This window comes from Oratosquilla oratoria, chromosome 7, assembly GCF_046742065.1.
Source record: "Oratosquilla oratoria isolate Oo_2021 chromosome 7, ASM4674206v1, whole genome shotgun sequence".
Taxonomy (NCBI): domain Eukaryota; kingdom Metazoa; phylum Arthropoda; class Malacostraca; order Stomatopoda; family Squillidae; genus Oratosquilla; species Oratosquilla oratoria.
The window spans coordinates 63625957-63647317 of record NC_134783.1 but is presented as its reverse complement, the minus strand read 5'-3'; the positions used below and the strand labels follow the sequence as shown (position 1 = coordinate 63647317).

Here is a 21361-nt window from a genome sequence, read left to right as displayed (position 1 = left end):
TGATTACTTGCATACATGGGTAAAAATTAAGTTGTATATCAAAGTTCTTTCTGTAAGAACAGGAATGTGGAAAACAGGTTCTGGCGTTGGGGGCAACGTGACGTCAGCCGCGTCGCACTTTACGTCACATGAGTGACGAGGAACCACGACGTCATAAGTGATGTCACGTGGTTGCACGTGGACGCGTACACACGGGCGTTTACCTGACCACAACACTGACACGCTTTGATTGTGCTGTGGGCATTGTGACGTCGTCACGCCCAAGGGTTGTGACGTTATCACGCCCAAGGGTTGTGACGTCATCACGCACAAGGACTGTGACGTCATTACGCCCAAGAACTGTGATGTCATCACGCCAAAGGACTGTGACGTCATCACGCACAAGGCCTGTGACGTCATCACGCCCAAGATTTGTGACGTTATCACGCCCAAGGACTGTGACCCCATCACGTCTAAGGAGTGTGACGTCATCACACCCAAGGACTGTGACGTCATCACGCCCAAGGGTTGTGATGTCATCATGCCCAAGGACTGCGACGTCATCACGCCCATGAGTTTAGGGGCGCGAGTTGAAGCAGCTGGGCGTCAAGTCGGACGGCTTGCGGAAGCCCCTTATCGATGACGTCATGTGGAGGAGGAGGAGGAGGAGGAGGATGGAAGGAGGGAACAGCTCTAGTAAATAGCAACTTGCTAGTCTTGATGACGCTAGGATGTCAAGGACACGACGTCAAGAGAAGGAAGTCGCGACTTGGGAACTGTGACGTCACAGGGTTGGAGACGACGACTAAGGGTGACGTCATAGCCAGTGATGACGTCATAGCCAGTGACGAGGTGGAGACGAGAGGCCAATGTGGAAGTCCTGACGTAGAAAAGGAAGAGACGTTTTCGGAAGGAGTGGGCTCGACGTACGCCGACGTCACAGGACCTGTGACGCACGCACAGTGAAAGGACAACTCAAGCTGATGTCAAAGGAAATGATGACGTCAAGTTAAAGGACAAATCAGGCTGACGTCATAGGAAATGATGACGTAGGAGTGAATGGCGTCACGGAACCCAGCGTGCCAAGAGCAGAGTCGAGAGAGAAAAGAACATTGAGAACGAAATAGACGAGAAGAAGCAGATCAGTGCGCTGTTTATCGCACGATCCTTCCTCAGCGCACAAAGGCAATCAAGCCATCGCGTTCCCGTCACATTAGGAACCTTCAGATGAAGAGCGTCTTCTGAAAGACAACGTCCCAAGGCTTCCAGCGCAGCCCACACGTTCCCGAAGCACTCTGTGTGCAGCTTATAACCGTCTCATCTTACGTTAATCTGGTGTCAACGAGTGGCGGTGCCTGAGGGACTCGAGGCGAAGACGGCGCTGGCTGATCCGCGTTGTCATCGAAGAAACCTCTGTCCCGTTTTTCGGCGCCACAGATGTGTCGACGAAAATAATACGTTTTCAACAACTCAGTTGACAATCTTATATATGATTTACACCAAGATATATGTTTAGATACATATATACATCCATATACACAACAGACAAAGACACACACACACACACAGATAAATATATATATATATGTATAATTGTACGGAATTGTACAGCTGAAGAGGCACAAACTATTGTCTAATTCTTGAGTCTTTTTTTTTTCTCGAGATCGTTTCGAGTGTTTGCGTATGTGATTTGCCGGAAGTCAGCTTGTTCCCACGTGTCAAAAACCACACACGACTGACAGTCTCTTTGAGAAACCACGTGTCAGAAACCACACGACTGGGAGTCTCTTTGAGAAAATAACGACCTTCCTCCCCCCCCCCCCCAAATCGGTCTCCCCCAGAGGGAGAAGTCCCTTTTAGGAGACCCGAGACGTCTAGGTCATCGTTGTATACTAACTCCCCCCCCCGCCCCCCGAACTCAAACAGGTCCCTGCACCCATTCCTGGCCTTCCTCCTCCTGATCGCGAAATCTTAAACAACGTATGTCGCTTTTGTACATCGCCCTTGGCACCCGGAGCGCCCGAGATCGGGGACACGTGTTCCTCCGAGATCGGGGACACATGTTCCTCCGAGCTCGGGAACAGATGTTCTTCAGAGATCGCTAACAATTGTTCTTCAGCGATGGGGAACAACTGTTCTTCAGCGATGGGGAACAACTGTTCCTCTTGAGTTCGGTGACAAATGTTCCTCCGTGTTCGGGGACACATGTTCCTCCGAGTTCGGGGACACATGTTCCTCCGAGCTCGGGGACAGATGTTCTTCAGAGATCGCTAACAATTGTTCTTCAGCGATGAGGAGCAATTGTTCCTCCGAGTTCGGGGACATATGTTCCTCCAAGTTCGGGGACACATGTTCCTCCAAGTTCGGGAACAAAGGTTCCTCCGAGTTCGGTGGCAAATATTCCTCCGAGTTCGTGGACAGACGTTCCTTCGAAGTCGGTAACAGACGTTCCTCCGAGTTCGGTGGCAAATGTTCCTCCGAGTTCGTGGACAGACGTTCCCTCGAAGCCGGGGGGAAACTATTCGTCCGAAGTCGAAGAAGGATTACCCTTCGAAGTCGGGGACAGAGGTTCCTCCGAGTTCGAGGAGAGAGGTTCTTCGAAGAACGGAGACCCCTTTTTGCTATGGCCGTAAGTTCGCTTCGTAGATCGGCCGTGCCGATGAGCGTGCTCCCCCCCCTCCCCCTCCCCCCGCTCCCCCCATCCCAAACTTTTCCACAGATTAAGAGACTACTTCTGTGTAGTTGATAGTTTAACCGTTAATAGGAGAATATGTATATAGATAGTTCCTCTCGTGATCTCTTTAATAAACAGGTGGCATCGTGTCAGAGAGAATATTATCATCATTATAATTATGAGTATCATTATTATGAATTTTAGTAATACGTGTTGTTGATACTAATATTGACTGTATGATTTCAGTTATGGATATCATTTGCACCGAGCGCATGGTGGGTTAGTGACCGTGTGTGTGTGTGTGTGTGTGTGTGTGTGTGTGTGTGTGTGTGTGTGTGTGTGTGTGTGTGTGTGTGTGTGTGTGTGTGTGTGTGTGTGTGTGTGTGTGTGTGTGTGTGTGCGTGTGTTAGGAATGATAGCAGTGGATAGCAAAAAACAAACCTAGTAGAAGTAGGAAGCAACATTATGGTACAAGAGTATGGTGAGACAGTCATTGTGTTTTTGGGCGGAATAACTCTTCTGTGATTGCCTTGACATGGGTGGTTGGATGAATGAAACATGACGTCACATATTGTGACGTCACGTAGTGTGACGTCACGTCGTGTGACGTCACTGGATGCAAGCGGCGGTCAAACTGAAGCTAATTAGTGTTAATATTCTGATTTTTTCTCGTGGTAGAGCCTAGACATGTTTCTGGTCTGTACAGTACATAAGACGTGGTGTCATAGACAATATGCTATTCAGTATGTACCCTGTAAATGCTTAAGCCAAGAAACGTCTGATGAGATGTGTGTGTGTGTGTGTGTGTGTGTGTGTGTGTGTGTGTGTGTGTGTGTGTGTGTGTGTGTGTGTGTGTGTGTGTGTGTGTGTGTGTGTGTGTGTGTGTTAGACACAGGTATACAGTGTACATAGTTATGACGTGTAATGCGGGGCCTATTGGCCCATGCACCCCGCAATGTCCCCTTCAAGAGGGCACAGACACCCCCGTCCCCCCTTCCCCCCTCCCGTACATTTTATTTATTACTCATCCACCTTTGATTTATACTTCATTTCCCGTGTCATATTCACCAATTCAGTTTTATAATCAAGCTGATTTCCAATGGTAATGTCGTCATTACCGTCACTATCATTACCCATGTTATAATTCGTTGTCACGATTGTTTGACGTAATGTATTTTCCATTATTATCATTATCACCATTATCATTATTAGTAGTATAATTGTAATTATGATTATCATTTATGATTGTCATCAATTTATTACCATTATTTTCCTCCTTCCTTGAGTTCTGACGTGCTTGTGTACATCCAATGCAAAGAATTCTGTGGTTGGCATTCGGAGACTGTGATTTAAGTTCTAAGCCAACCTCCTATTGGTTGATTTAAGTTCTAAGCCAGCCACCTATTGGATGATGTGAAGAAACCACGCCTCCCGTGTGGAATCAGCCAATGAGACGCGAGCTCACTTCCAACGCAGGAAACAAGCTTCTCTCCGATTGGTCGAAAGATATGAACTTGCGTGTGCACCTTTTTTAATTTAATGTAATTTTGTATTTGATGTTTAATTTATTTGTCCGTGTTGGTGGTGTTATTTGTGTTGTATTGTCATGAAAACTGTTGCAGACGATTTGCATCAGATGATATCTGCATTGACACTGTATACTCTAGATGATACTTTTACTTTCAAATTCGGGAGAATTGACCATTTCCGCTGAACGCTTCTACACAGAGACCCGTGACGTCACTTGGTGTCAGATCAGACATGGGATATTTTAAATCCTTCTGCAAAAGCAATTTTTACTCAAACATACACAAATCTAACCATTTGTTATGTTTCTCTATATGATATTTGGTGGCCATTGTGCTCTTGAATCACTGAAAATCATCAAAACACAGCAAAAGCATATGTGAATACGGTTGCATAGCTGCATTACAATAAGTAGCTGTCATCATATATAAATCTTGATTAATTTTAATAGGGACTTAACAGATATTCACTCTAAAAAATGACATATTTTCTTAACTTCTTAGCGAGTATTTCCTTCAAAATTTCCTGTCTTTGCTGTAGACGTGTTCACATGTACACTTTGAACAATATTTGCAGAAGAAACTGGCCGTTCCGGGGGCAGGTATCTAACCTAGAGCACTGACAAGATACGTGTTGTCAAATCAGACACCACGCACGCATGCGCGCACACACACACACACACACACACACACACACACACACACACACACACACACACACACACACACACACACACACATTGTGATAATCAGCCTTGGTGCCCCATATACATATATATATATATATATATATATATATATACATATAAATATATATGTATATATATGTATATATATATATATATATATATATGTATATATATATATATATGTATATATATATATATATATATATTTATATATATGTATATATATATATATATATATATATATATATATATGTATATATACATAGTGTCATTTTTCTTACGTGTATTTGTTTGTAGGAAGTTTCATGTGTGTGTATACGTGTCGTAATAATGGCGTCTCATACATGCAGGTGTTTACGACCTAAAGGTCTCGTGCAGGTGTAATATATTTGTCGTTTTCTCTCGCCGGACCCGTCAATGATTGTACAGTATTTATTATTACCTGCGGGTCCCCCACTAGATCTAGCACGCAGACCTCGGAGAGAAACTTGTCCGTGCCAGCGCACGCACACACACACACACACACACACACACACACACACACACACACACACACACACACACACACACACACACACACACACACACACACACACACGAATCCAACACGTGATCCAAGACCATGGTGATTCTCAAACACACACACACACACACACACACACACACACACACACACACACACACACACACACACACACACACACAAACACACATACATACACACACATATATACACACACACAACCTCACCCCATGGCCATTTTGGCTACACTGGGTGCGGGTTCTCTACTGACAAGCTCCCAGACACCCACCCGACTACTCGCTTGGCGCGGGCCACACGCGGAGGCGGCGTGAATGAGTGATGACGAGAGTAGAATCCAGGATGTATTTTCTTATCTTAATGGCGAATGTTTCATGTAACGAATACATCATTCTCATTGTGTATGTAACATTTTTATGTTGTAGAGAGAGAGACAGGCAGTAGTCCAATGTAATAAATATTGCAATGTAGAATCCTTGTTTCGATAACCTTACGTATACACTCGTCGTAGCAAATGGTCTTCGTGAAGTCCACGAGCGGAAGAAGGTAAGATGATTATACCTCTGCAGTGCACAGTTGGCGTCACTTATAACTGGCACAATGTTGGGATGATCATATTCCATTTGGTAAACACGTTTTGTGTGTGTGTGTGTGTGTGTGTGTGTGTGTGTGTGCGTGTGTGTGTGTGTGCGTGTGTGGGTGTGTGATTCACCATGGTCTTGGATCGCGTGTTGGACTCGTGATCGACTGCTATTACCCTCCCGGATGGGGGCTCAGAGATCATATATGACTGATGTATGGGTAATGCTGTAATCTTACACACACACACAACTCCCCGCCCACAAGAGTTGGAGTACCGACTCGCAGCGTTACGATACTGAAATTATTTCAGCCCTGGGCGGGATTCGAACACGGACCTCCGTAGAGGCAGCCGGGAATACTGCCAACCGCGCCATCGAGTCGTGTGTGTGTGTGTGTGTGTGTGTGTGTGTGTGTGTGTGTGTGTGTGTGTGTGTGTGTGTGTGTGAATGATAAATGACCTTAAGAATAAAGGACTAAAACGTTTCCTTGTGAACTCGCCTATTTAACATAGACCTACTATAGAAGTGCTGTGCCTCGCTGCATTGCCTCAGACTCACGTCATGACGGGAAGGACAACGAAGGGGATTTTGGAGGGGTGTAGGGAGGGTAAGGCCCCAACTTGGCTACACCCCTTTGATAAGGTGGAAAAATGTGTGTGTGCATGAACATCAGGAGGAACGGGAACAGGAAAGGAGAAGAACTACCCAACGACCGGACACAAGAGTAGGTAGTTACCCCTGGGCGTCGGTGGATGCAAGACTCGTGGGGCACCTTTGTCGGACCGGTTTCGCCCTACAAGGAATAATGGAATCTTTTGTTGTCTTCGTTTAATTCTGGGCACATCCGAGCGCGCGCTCACTCAAAGGCAGTCGAAGTGGATTGATAATAAAGTACCATTACATAAAAGGGGTACTTTTGGACGCACGCCGCCACCCCTCTACTGATGGACCCGAGTGTGTGTGTGTGTGTGTGTGTGTGTGTGTGTGTGTGTGTGTGTGTGTGTGTGTGTGTGTGTGTGTGTGTGTGTGTGTGTGTGTGTGTGTGTGTGTGTGTGTGTGTGTGTGTGTGTGTGTGTGTGTGTGTGTGTGTGTGTGTGTGTGAATTTACCTAGTTGTATTATACGGGAAGGGGAGCTATGCTCATGGGGACCCGTTTTCGTATCTCGCAAGATCAAGTTTGTTCTTAAATTCTTGTATTGTGTTTGCACTCACTATATCTTCATCCAATTTGTTCCATATATCTATCACCCTGTGTGGGAAGCTGTTCATTTTCATGTCTCTTCTGTGGTTATCCTTTTTGAGTTTCATTGCATGTGTGTTTGAGTGTGTGTGTGTGTACGTGTGTGTGTGTGTGTGTGTGTGTGTGTGTACGTGTGTGTACGTGTGTGCGTTCGTGCGTGCATGCATGTGTGTACGTGTGTGTGTGTGTGTGTGTGTGTGTGTGTGTGTGTGTGTGTGTGTGTGTGTGTGTGTGTGTGTGTGTGTGTGTGTGTGTGTGTATGTGTTTGAGTGTATGTGCTTGCGCGCGCGCGTGTGTATGTGTGTGTGTGTTCGAGTGTATATGCTTGCGCGCGTGTGTGTATGTGTGTACCAGGCAGGGTATATTGGAAGCACCGTCAGGGCATTCAAGGCTAGAGTGGACGAGCATAAGGATCAGTCATGGAAAACAGGGCGAACACTCCAAAACCCCAACTCATTTGGCCGTGCGAAACCACACAGTCACTGTTTAGTCCCAGTAAGTGCAAATGTCCACCTCTGCGTGTTGCAAGCAGCTCATCTGGTTCAGAGAGTTGTTATGGATAACCACGGAATTAGAGTGGGAGACGAGGGCGTGTTCTAGGGCCCTCTGTATCTTTACGTCTTCGGCTTGGAGAGAGGACGCGGAGTTGCTGACTCTCCTGCCAAAGGTGCATCCATCAGTGACGAAGGCAGCTCCGGCCGCGTGTGGGCTGTTTCCACTGACCCGTCCGTATAGTGAGTCGAGTAACCAGGCCGCATCAGTGCCCGGATCCCGTTGTCTGCCAATGCGCGTGCTCTGTCTGGGAGGCATGTGCCCTTTGTCCTCGGGGGTGACGTAATTTTGAAAGTCGCAGGAGCCGGTACCCACGGCGGCGGGCATTTGAAGTCCGGGTGGGATTTCTGTATGCCCCTCTCGAGGAGAGGTTGACGCAGTTGGAAGGAATCCAGAAGTTTGGCCGCGTGAGAAAGGCAAGTGTTGGGGCGAAGTGGTGTGTCTACACGTTCTAGAAAGGTGTAGATGGCCCGACTTAGACCTGTCTCGTCGCGAGGGTGGAGTGCGCGGGCAACGCTGTTTCCCAGTAATGATGAGAGCCAGATCATCGGCATAGGAAATGATTTCGCACCCGTGGGGGAGGGGGAGCTCCAATACATTGGAGATCAGCACGTTAAAGAGAGTCGGGCTGAGGACCCCTCCCTGTGGTGTACCATTTTCTAGCACCCTGGAAACGTACGCGCGCAGATCTGCGTGACAGGTAGTCACCTATCCAGGTGAGAAGTCTGCCTCTCACGCCTTTGCAGGCGAGAGTGTCTTGGATAGCCAGTGGACTGGCTAGCTTGAAGGCCTTTTCCAGATCGAGGAATATGACGATGGAGGGCTCGCTGCTCACTAACGCGAGAAGGGTGGCAATGTTGTGGGCTGTACCAGTGCCTTTGCGTTAAGCGTAGATATGCTCATGCAACGAACCTAGTTTCCATAGCAATCTGTTAAGTACCATTCTTTCTGCTGTTTTCCCCATGCAACTGATCAAGCTGATGGGGTGGTAGGCACTGGGTTCCTCGGGTTTGGGGATTGGCACTATTGTGGCCGTCTTCCAGACTGTGGGTAGTCTGCCGGTCCTCCATGACGCATTGATTACGCGGAGAAAAGCCTCATCTCCTGCAGGTCCGAAGTGTGCTAGAATGGAGTAGATGACTCCGTCCTCGCTGGGAGCAATGTTCTTGTCAAGTCTGCGGGCGGCCGTAAGTTCGAGAGTGAATTCAGTGTCAATCTCGTCTGGCTGGGCCATCATGTCCCTGACGTGTTGGGTCCGTCTCTCCCGCAGCTGCTGTTATGTCTCCTGGGCACGCAGCGGTAGGAAGGCGCTGCTGGTTCGAGAGGCGAATTCCTCTACCAGCCGCTGGGCCTATTCGGTTGGGGCATGATGGGTTAGACGTGGGTGAGACCTGTTAGTGGCTACATGAAGTTTTCGCAAGAGCTCTGAGAGGGAGGTGTGGGTGTTGAAGCCCTCGCACCACTTATGAAATTTGTTTATCCTGACATGCGTAGCCGTGGCATGCGCTTCGCGAACTGCCGCTCGGAGGTTGGCAAGATTGATCTGTGCCCTATTCCGTCGGAAGGCGCGGTGGAACATGCACACCCTGTGGTCAGCCTCTCTCATTTCCTCGTTGTAGTACCAGTGGTTCTTGTGCCTCCGGGTGGGCTGTCCCTGCAGTGGAATCGTATCGCTCGCGGCAGCGTGGAGGGCGGCTGAGAAGTCCGCCTCCAAGCTGTCGACGTCCCAAGCCGAAGGGTTGTACTCAGTTGCCCAGGACGCCAGGGCGTTGGAGAAGAGAGGCCAGTTGGCCTTGGATGTGTTCCACCGCGGAATGTGTGGCACCACCGGTGGCGGAGCCACATCTCGTATGTACGTGCATACGGCAAAGTGGTCACTGGTGACAACGGGGTGGATCTCCCATCTCGCGCGGGAGGAGAGAGTGGCAGTCACAAGGGTTAGGTCAAGCCTGCCTCCCCGTACGTGGGTCGGAGAGCCGTCGTTCAGCAAGGCTATGTCGGGGGAGGAGTTCAATGTAAGGTGTAGGTGATTCCCAGCAGCATTGGGGCCCTGTGTGGATGACAGAGATGGGTGGTGAGCGTTAAAATCCCCTCCGAGGATGAGGAGTCTGTCCCCAGCAAGGGTGCTCACTTCCCCAAGGTCCAGGACCGCGTGACGGCCCCTGTACAAGTTGTAGATGGTGAAGGTCTTATGGCCTCGTTGTACGGGAACCCCGTGAGCTTCCACCACAATATATGGGGTTGGTGTCTTCGCTGCAGGGTAGGCTGTTCTTGACAAGAGTCATGCAGCCTCTTGTGGTGTCACTGCGCGGTAAGGAGAAAGTGCGATAGCCCGGGAATCGCACCTCCTCCCTTAATAGCATTTCCTGTAAAAGAATGATGTCGAAATCGTATTGGTGAGCGATAGCCAGAAGATATGATCTCTTACGGAGGAACCCGTTGATGTTCCACTGAAGGACACTCACCTCAGTGCTATTGAAGAAAGGCATTATCGGTAACCTCTGTGTCCATATCTGAGTCACTTCCGTCGCCCTGGGTGGCACCGGAAGTGGATGGTGCTGAGGAGATGCAGCTATCATCGTCGGTCTTGCCGCGGAGGTGGGGAATTCAGCTGGGTCAACAGAGAGCATTTCGGCGGGTGAGGCAGTGGCAGGGCTATCGGAGTGAACCAAGGTGGGGGAATTAGGGGGTTGCGGGCGGGGCTGGGCTGGGTCGCAGGAGGAAGGGGGTGTTGTCGCGCTGGCGGAATTGACGTGATTTTGTTTTGTGACGGTGGGTAGAGGGGGTGTGCTCGCCCGCGCATGTGTGCATTGCTCCCGTCGGCGGTGGATAATTTTCATAGCATCATTTGCCAGGGTATTGATTCCTTCGCTGCCAAGGTCCATGTGGCCGAGGGCTGTCTCAACCCCCGTGATAACTGTGGAGAGAATGTCCCTCAGGTCACTCTCTTCCAAGACAATGGCAGTGAGCGAAAGGGTCAGCACAACAGAGGGTGTAGGGTGCACAGTAGCGGTTGTGGGTGTGGGAGCGGTTGTGGGTGTGGGAGTGGACGTGGGTTCGGGAGTGGCTGTGGGTGGGTGTGAGTCTGGGGGTCACGACTCCAGCAGCATCGTTGGGAGTCGAGGAGGCAGAGGTTGTGGGTGACCGGCAGTGGACGTCCATTTTAGCGAGGTTCACGGCCCAACGTCGTGTTCCGGTCACTTGCTGTCTGTGGGAGGGGGGAGCCGTTTAGTGAAGAGAAAGTTTGAAATGGAAGGAATTTGAAGTTGATATAGTTGTGGAGCAAACTCACTTGCTTGGTTGTCTTGTTATTTTTCTTATTGAGGTGTTGATTTCTTAACTTTGTCGTGGAGCTTGAGGTTTTCGTAATTTTGGTTCTGGTTTGACGTCTATGAGTGAAGGTTATTGTGGTTCTTCGGTGAGGAGGGAGGGGTGTCTTGATCTCTATACGTCTCTTTTTTTTTCCAGTGTGCACGACTTTTTTTCATTCTAGTTTTTTACGTCTAGGGGATAAGTTATTGCAATTCATTGTTAGGGGTAACATATGATTTTGTCGTACTCGTTTTTTTTTTTTTTTTTGTGATATCACGTGCGAATTTTTTTTCGCAGGTGTTATCATTTTGGTAATTTATACGTTAACAGAACAATGAGAATGTGTTATCGCGAAATGTGATTAGTTAACGGATGCATATAATGATGGTGATGATGGAGGGAATGGTGGATAACTGTGTGGTGGTTGTGAGTTTTTAATATATATATTTTTTGGTTCGGGTGGGGGTCTATTGATTATTGGGGACACTCCAGACCACCAGTTGTGGTCGTGTCCGTCTTCTATGTCAATGTCTTGGCTGTGTTGAACTAACTTGTGGGTTAATGGTGTTAGTCTGTTCCAAGTTCTGTTTGCTAGTCTGTAGAGTCTTGTGCTTAGGGGTTCGAGTTTGTGTTGTTTGAGTAGTTCTTCTATCGTGTTTAAGTATATCGGTATGGAGTGTGTGGCGAATCTAAGTGCTTTGTTTTGTATTGTTTATGATTCATGTGGTTGAGTTTGTTTTAATGTGATTGTTGTTATTGGTATGTATTCCAGCTGAGGTCTCATGAGTACTTTGCATAGTCTTAGAAGTAGTTTGGTGTCTAGGTTTCTGAATCGTCTTAGTGTTTTTAGTGTTTTTCGGCTTGTTGTTTTCTGTTGTTTGTATGTGTTTGGAGACCTCTGTTGCCAAGTGTTAGTCCTAGTATTTTTATGTTTGTTTGTGTATTTGTGTGTCTCCTGTCCATACGTCAGGGTTTATGTGCAAGACTACATAAACAGAGACACAAATTCATCCTTTTCCTATTCAACACGGCCATGTACTTTGCGGATTTTGTTGTGGCTAAAGATAGAGGCGAGTCTATGCAATTGAGGAGATGAGCTCTCAGGGTTGAAACTTCCCTTTGACCGGATTTTACGTCTTCGCCTGGCACAGAATCGCCTCTGTGATCTGAAACCAGACAATTAAAAGAATAAATATGTAAACAAATAAACAATATCAAAAAACTGCGTGAACATGATGACAGGAATCGACACATCTTGCGTGGGTTTACATGTGCAGATTTGCAATACATCTTTGTCGCTATTTGCCTGCCTACGTTCGAAAATTCATCAGTACCACCTCTGCAGTAGAAACTGAATATTTCATGCATAAGATTCAGACCTATTGATGACGAAAGTTTCATGCATTTCTGAGCAGGTTATTCAATTTGAGGGCTTTCCACTGGAAGCCGTGTTTACCTTTGGTTTAAGATCCTTATTGCTCTCTCCCACTTCCGGCACATACGAGTATATCTAAATATGCATGTACACATGTACTAAATGATTCATGGATGTATTTGTGAAATACATATACATACAGGCACACGTATACATATACGTACATATATATAAATATTTTTGCAGAAACCACCGGGAAATTTGAAAAAACAGATACCGAACGTTTTCGTCTATTTAGACATTTTCAAAGGTCTAAATAGACGAAAACGTTCGGTATCTGTTTTTTATTTTTTTTCAAATTTCCCGGTGGTTTCTGCAAAAATATTTTATCACGTGTGTTTTGTGATTTCTTTGCATATATAAATATATATACACACGCTTTGGACCACCCAGCATTCCTGAAGAAGAATCTGTTGGTTCCAACTTCGCCTGCGATGGATGGGATCTACCACCGGTGTGGGCCAACGCCTTTGTTGCCAACGAGACTGCACACCTCCACCACCACCACCACCACCACTAACTCCTCCACCACCACCTCCTCCTTCGCCACCACCACCTCCTCCTCCACCACCACCACCTCCTCCTCCACCACCACCACCTCCTCCTCCACCACCACCACCTCCTCCTCCACCACCACCTCCTCCTCCACCACCACCACCTCCTCCTCCACCACCACCACCTCCTCCTCCACCACCACCACCTCCTCCTCCACCACCACCACCTCCTCCTCCACCACCACCACCACCACCTCCTCCACCACCACCACCACCTCCTCCTCCTCCTCCTCCTCCTGGCGCCTGATGCTAAAGCAAACATAAAGTCTTGCAATCCATTTTGTTTCTGCTTCTTCTGGTCTTTTCGTATTTGCCTGCGTAGTGCACATTGTTGTGTGCGTGTGTAGACATGTACGTGCGTGTGTGTGTGTGTGTGTGCGCGTGCACGCGTGTGCGTGCGTGTGTGTACGTACGTGTGGGTGAGTGGGTGGATGTGTGTGTGCGTGTCTATGTGCGTGTGTGTGTGTGTATGTATGTACGCACGTGTATGTATGTATACAACGCATACTTGTTTATCCGTTTATTAATCTTTATTCTACTCATCTATTTATTTATCTATTTATTTACCTATTTATTTATTTATTTATCTATCTATTTATTTATTAGAGTTGTAGGTTGTGGTTGCTTCTAGTGATGATATCACAGGTAAGGAAGGTGAGTGATTAACGAAGAATTTACATATCACCCATTATCACCTCCTTTCACTACCTCTCCCCACAACCCCCACCTCCTCAATCTCTCTCCCAATTCTCCCCAAACTCATCCTCAAAAAGCCTTCAATTTCCTCCACTTGGGCTCTATTCCCTCCACACATCCCTGACCCTCACATCACAATTTCCCATCCACCTCTAAGCACCTACTTCTCCCTTCCACCGACCCCCAACCACCGGGATTCCACCCGCCTCTCCATCTGACCTCTACATGGACTTATTCATAATCATTTCGAGTGAGTGACGTAGCTTGAATGTTTTCTCTTTTGGGATTATGGCAGGATGTCTCTCCTCTCTCTCTTCTTCCTTTCTGTGTCCTGTTTCTCTCCCCTCTCTTCCTCTCTCTTCCCCTTTCCTCCCCTTTCCTCCCCTCTCTCCCTTCTTTCTTTCTGTGTCCTGTTTCTCTACCCTCTCTTCCCTTCTCTCCCTCATTTTACATATCATTGTGAATCTACATACCGTATACTTGGAGGGACTTATACGGTATATAACCTCCTTACGTGGTTAACATTCACCATCGGCATGTTTTCAAAAACGGAGCTGCCTAGTGTAGGCCTTATGGTCTCTTGCAGTCTCCTTTATTCTTATGTTCTTATAAAAAAAATTCTCAGTTTGGGACGAGAGGGTGCAATGATGTCTCAGGTACACAGCTCAATGTATGGAAGCAGCAACTCCTGAAATAGCTTAGATGATATCGCTCAGGCTAAAACAATAAGCAACTTCAAACCTAGGGGAGATAGAGAAAGAAGGAGCCTTACGTGCATATCTCCTTTCGTGTATATTATCAGATGAATACAATTACCTAAATCCACACATACACACGGCCAGGTTACCGACTTCACTTACCCTCCTCGGCAGAGCCATACCAACGAAGCAAATGGACTCGCACCCGGCGAAGCCCAATTAGAACACTCCCTGTCTTATGACGAGGCCGGGGGAGGACGGAGATCCAGCCTCCGGCTTTAATTCGGTAATTACTCGGACATTAAAAGGCGCCTGGTGCTTCCAATTAGTCCGGGCAGAAAACCGGAGGGTTGTTTGTCTGCGTCGTCGGTCTCAACACGCATTCAAACCACTGATTCTGTTGGTCGTCTCCGCTGGTGTGGAGGGCAGGTCCATCCAGGTCTGGTAAGTCTCCATCACCCTCCATATATCTCCTTTTCCTTCCATCTCCATCACTCTACATTACCATCACCATCTCTCTCCATCTCCCTCCATCTCTCTCCTTTTCCCTCCATCTCTGTCTCCCTATATTTCCATCACCATCTTCCTCCATCTCCCTCCATCTCTCTCTTTTTCCCTCCATCTCTCTCTTTTTCCCTCCATCTCCATTTCTCTACATTTCCATCATCATCTTCCTCCGTCTCTCTCCATCCCCATCTCTCTCCATCCCCCTCTCTCTCTCTCTCTCTCTCTCTCTCTCTCTCTCTCTCTCTCTCTCTCTCTCTCTCTCTCTCTCTCTCTCTCCGTGATTCACCACGCTCTTGGATCACGTGCTGGATCCGTGATCGACAGCTGTCGTATCCCGCGGCATTAGAACGAAAAATAATTGAAGTGAATCACTCAACTGAAGATGTAAAGACCAAGTAATAATAAATAAGCAATTTTTAGGAAGACACGAGGTCTGAGGTTGTGTTCATTCTATTCATGAAATGAAATAAAGACATCTTTGAGGGCAAGAAAGAATACATTAGGGAGGCGTTCGATTATAATGCACCAGTAGGATTGTTTTTTCAAGGCCTGGGAGGTACAGGCTCCTGTCAAGAACAAAGTTGCAATTTACAACCTTGCTGTCAAGAACAAAGTTGCAATTTACAACCTTGCTGTCAAGAACAAAGTTGCAATTCACAACCTTGCTGTCAAGAACAAAGTTGCAATTTACAACCTTGCTGTCAAGAACAAAGTTGCAATTTACAACCTTGCTGTCATCAACAAAGTTGCAATTTACAACCTTGATGTCATCAACAAAGTTGCAATTTACAACCTTGCTGTCATCAACAAAGTTGCAATTTACAACCTTGCTGTCAAGAACAAAGTTGCAATTTACAACCTTGCTGTCGAGAACAAAGTTGCAATTTACAACCTTGCTGTCAAGAACAAAGTTGCAATTTACAACCTTGCTGTCAAGAACAAAGATGTAATTTACAACCTTACTGTCAAGAACAAATTTGCAATTTACAACCTTGCTGTCAAGAGCAAAGTTGCAATTTACAACCTTGCTTCCAAGAACAAAGTTGCAATATACAACCTTGCTGTCAAGAACAAAGTTGCAATTTACAACCTTGCTGTCAAGAACAAAGTTGCAATTTATAACCTTGCTGTCAAGAACAAAGTTGTAATTTACAACCTTGCTGTCAAGAACAAAAAGTTGCAATTTACAACCTTGCTGTCAAGAACAAAGTTGCAATTTACAACCTTGCTGTCAAGTACAAAGTTGCATTTTACAACCGTGCTGTCAAGTACAAATTTGCAATTTACAACCTTGCTGTCAAGAACAAATTTGCAATTTACAACCTTGCTGTCAAGAACAAAGTTGTAATTTACAACCTTGCTGTCAAGAACAAAGTTGTAATTTACAACCTTGCTGTCAAGTACAAAGTTGCAATTTACAATCTTGCTTCCAAAAACAAAGTTGCAATTTACAACCTTGCTGTCAAGAACAAATTTGCAATTTACAACCTTGCTGTCAAGAACAAAGTTGCAATTTACAACCTTGCTGTTAAGAACAAAGTTGCAATTTACAACCTTGCTGTCATCAACAAAGTTGCAATTTACAACCTTGCTGTCAAGAACAAAGTTGCAATTTACAACCTTGCTGTCAAGAACAAAGTTGCAATTTACAACCTTGCTGTCAAGAACAAAGTTGTAATTTACAACCTTACTGTCAAGAACAAAGTTGCAATTTACAACCTTGCTGTCAAGTATATAGTTGCAATTTACAATCTTGCTTCCAAAAACAAAGTTGCAATTTACAACCTTGCTGTCAAGAACAAATTTGCAATTTACAACCTTGCTGTCAAGAACAAAGTTGCAATTTACAACCTTGCTGTCATCAACAAAGTTGCAATTTACAACCTTGCTGTCAAGAACAAAGTTGCAATTTACAACCTTGCTGTCAAGAACAAAGTTGCAATTTACAACCTTGCTGTCAAGAACAAAGTTGCAATTTACAACCTTGCTGTCAAGAACAAAGTTGCAATTTACAACCTTGCTGTCAAGAACAAAGTTGTAATTTACAACCTTGCTGTCAAGAACAAAGTTGTAATTTACAACCTTGCTGTCAAGAACAGAGTTGCAATTTACAACCTTGCTGTTAAGAACAAAGTTGCAATTTACAACCTTGCTGTCAAGAACAAAGTTGCAATTTACAACCGTGCTGTCAAGAACAAAGTTGTAATTTACAACCTTGTGTGAAAAATTAGGACCCCTCCCCTCAAAACAAACGTAAGTTACAACCAGTTCGTGACGTCCACACTAGGCTGTAAATTGTGTCGGTTGTAAAATACAACCTAACGAGACCTTCCGGGTTGAAAGTCCTTCTGGCTTTCAAGCGCTGTATTTGGGGATTTAGTGCGGATAAGATGGAGAAACGTACCGACCAGTGAATTGAGTATTCGGAGAAGTGATATCCCTTGTAACAACCCGGTAACTCATTCGACTACAAAAAAGATCATCTGGTAATAACCGGAAACAGGTGGGAATTGAACTGTTTGTTTGTTTGTTATTATTTGTCTGTTTGTTTATTGCTGTTTGCTTGATTATCATTTATTGTTATATATCTGTCAGTTTATTATTATTTACTATTACCTGTTCGTTTATTAACTTTACCTGTTTAATTACTTTTTATTTGTCATTGTTTATATTGTTACATTTTTATTTATTCATTTATTTATTCATTTGTTTGTTTATTATTATTATTATTTTAGTATATGTATTATTATATTTCATTTATTTATTTATCTATCTAATTATCTATTTATTTATCTATTATTATTATCATTTTTTCGCATCGGACCTAGTTATGGACCAAAAGGTCTCCTGTCGTCATGCTCCTCCATTGTAATCCTTTGTAAAATAGCGTGTGCTCTGATGACTGCAGTATTTTCCTAAAGTCACCTCCACTGATATTGCTGAGTGATTGGTCTACAATTCTAAGATTCACAGTTACAGGTTTTGTCATGGGATATCATAAGGTGTGAATTTCCCTTAAATTTACACTCTGCCAAATGTGAAATAACATATATTATGATAGTATAATCTCTCAGTAGATCTGACAAAAAATTGTCAATTCCTGTTCACACATAAATTGTTCATAGCCTTCAAATTTTCATTCATAAATTATTTACACCTTTAAAAAATAATTATAAATAAAACGGAAATCGACCAGTGTAGCTCCTTGTTCTGGCTTAGAAACTAAAAATCTAAATATTTGGAATTTATTTCAGTCTAAGCTACACAAATTCTAACCGATTACAAATAATTAAAGTCACTCCTAAACATTATAAGTTTTCTGCGTATGTAATAGTTCTTGTTCGTTTTCTACATCAAATGGTTAAAAAATAATGTTGCTTTGCACTAAATGAAAGGCGATATTTATATAAAATACCAAACTGTAACAAAATCACCAAAGGAAAAACATTTAAAAATTGTCCTGCTTACTTGATTGAACAAAATAAGTAATAGTATCTCAGAAATATTATTAGTTCTAATTATGTCATATATATGAAAATGACTAGTCTTGAGGGGCTGATTTTATTGTTGCATTAAAATGTAAGGGGAATAGTGTAGACTCCTAAAAACAATAATCATTTATATATTGTTTTATAATGTTAAAACTGAGTTTTGGATCGCTTGTGGATTTATCTCTTAAAGACAACGACTAACTGTTGTATCACAAGTATAATGATATATGTGCATTTTTCAGAAAATGTAGGCAAGACTGAGTTATACGGGAAACACATTACTAACAATGTGATAATAGGTAAGGTGGGTGGCTACAAGTACAAATAGGACTGAGCCTGGTTACATGATTCGGGTGTTTATAAACACTGGTGCATACCAAAAAGTAGCACCCAAGGTCACACAGAAATGGCTCGGCAGGACCCGAGAATTGTGCTTCTGCGCGGGAAAACATATAACTAGTATTGGCGCAATATGGTCGTAATTTAGGCATAAGTAATATGAGGTCGAATTCCAGAGATACTTTCATGCTATAGTCACTCCTTGTCCACCACATAACTATCGCACTGGAACCTGTAGGGTACATGTACACGAAGTACATGTCCGCAACGACCCCTCCCACCCCACTCCCTTACCTCCTCTATCCACGTCCCGGCGTAAACTAAAACTCTTGCAGTGGAATGTCAACGGCCTTGGTAATGGATGCTAAGAAGAGATTGTATGAAGTGTGATTGTGCCAACAACACTGTATGGGGCAGAAACATGGAACACAAGAGATGAAGAGAGGAGTTTGAATGTGTTTGAGATGAAATACCTCAGAAGTATGGTAGGGGTTACTAGGTTGGATAGAGTGAAAAACGAGGAGGTAAAGAGGAGAGCGGAGGTGGAAAGGGAGTTGATGAAAGAATATTGGAATGGTTTGGACAACATGGAAAGAATGAGTGAAGAGAGATTAGTAAGGGATGTATGGAATGCAGAGACGGAAGGAGGGAACATGACGAGGAGACCAAGGATGAGATGGATGGATGGGGTAAAAGGGGCTTTGGGAAAGAGGGGAATGTCTGTTGAGGAAGGAAGGGAGAAGACAGAAGAAAGGGAAGAATGGAGAATGGTTGTGAATGGATGATACCGTGATGTATGGAAATGCGTGGGTGGGGGATGGGAGGGGGTAAGGGAGTATGTGTAAATTATATTTTGACGCAACTCGAAGGGATTTCTCCCCGTCTTCTTTTTTTTCTGCAAGAGTGGACGGAGCGGGAGGGAGGGGGGGATCCCCGATTAAATGAGGCGGCCATGCTGTGGATGTGCTGTGTCTTGTTACATTACTTCTGACCCTGAGAGTGAGCGAGATGCAGGGATGACCCGTAATCCAGGAAGAGCCAGGATAAGAGTGAGGGAGGGTGGTGAATGGGAAAGGAGTATGTGGGGATGAAATGGCTTTGGCTAACCTCTCTTTTAAGGGGAAAAAACCGTTAGTATATGTATGTATGTATGTATGTATGCATGTATGTATGTATGTATGTACATATAAAACACCGATAAACTAATGAAAACAGTATAAATATATTTATCATGACAACCAACTTTGGACATGTATGGGTTAAATATAAGGGAGGGACTTGTTGAGGTGGTCCCATTTCGTGTACTTGATAAAAAGAAATGTGTATACTTTCAAACCTTGCCATTAGAGGTGATTTACTACCGGACCTTTTAGCTGCCATCTGTGAAGTACGGCACCTTTTAGAGTTCCACTTGTGTTCAATACCGCACGGACGTTGGTATCGATCAGTCGTCTAGATCTGAATGTACGTGTCAGAAGAGGGAAAGGTATATCAACTCTGGAGCGTACGCACGGGTGAGTGTTTTTTTCTTTGTAGGTTGTCCGTTTTCTATTCTCTCGGCGAGGTCAAAGGTGCGTTAAGACCTGCGGTTCTCCGCGCTTATGCGTTAATTTGTGGAATAAAGGAGAAGGAACAGTCCAAATGGGGGGACGAAACGGTGCGAGCAGGTATGAGGGTGCACGTCAAACAAATATCTAAAGTCCCGTGTTTTCCTTTGTACGTATTTATAGTACACATTTCCCCCATGATATATGCATGATAATGCACTTTGTAACCGTGTCAGTATCATCAATATTACTTTCAGTGTAATGTGTCATCAATTTAAGAAATACACACTGCATTTCTTAGTTTCATTTTTGGTGTCAACTGCCGGTGCAAACACAGAGTTTGTGTTTGTGTGTTGCATATCCCATTAAAGGAACAGTTTGGAAATGCACTGTTTGCTTAAAGCCTGTGATTAACATCAGCAATGGGACGATACAAATCTTTTTAACGATACAGATATGAGTCCCAATACTGTTCTAAACTTCTGATTCCGATAAATGATTAAATAATTGACATTGTTAATTTAGCATTAGTTTCCCAAACCAAATACAGGGCCTGAAAATAAACATGAATTATAATCAAATAATTCCACAGTTGTCTCCGGATTCGAACCCAGGGCAAGTCTATGCTTCTACCGACCACGCAACATAGAAGTCCTGGGTTCGAGTACGGGGACAACTGTCGGAATTATTTGATTGACATCGTCGTCATTGGCGATTCTATTCATGAATTATAATTATTGCAGTTATCGAAATCGGAATCTGATCGGAATTATATGTATATATATACATGTAAGAAAACTATGCTGTGATATTCAGTATATATATATATATGTGTATATATATATATATATATACATATATATGTATATTATATATATATATACAGATATATATATATTGTATATATATATATATATATATATATATATATATATATATATACTGAATATTACAGCATAGTTTTCTTAAGGCTTTCAATTCTTCTAATTATTTTCTTCTC

The 21361-nt window shown here is 44.4% G+C and overlaps 1 protein-coding gene across 1 annotated transcript in view; it reads left to right on the top strand.

Moving 5' to 3' along the window:
* Positions 1 to 20247: 20247 nt before the first annotated feature.
* LOC143026826 (galactosylceramide sulfotransferase-like) overlaps positions 20248 to 21361 on the top strand; it is a 23802-nt gene continuing 22688 nt past the window's right edge. The window contains exon 1 of the mRNA XM_076187603.1: positions 20248 to 20328. The gene's annotated coding sequence lies outside the window, so the exon portion shown is untranslated. The remainder of the gene's footprint in view (positions 20329 to 21361) is intronic.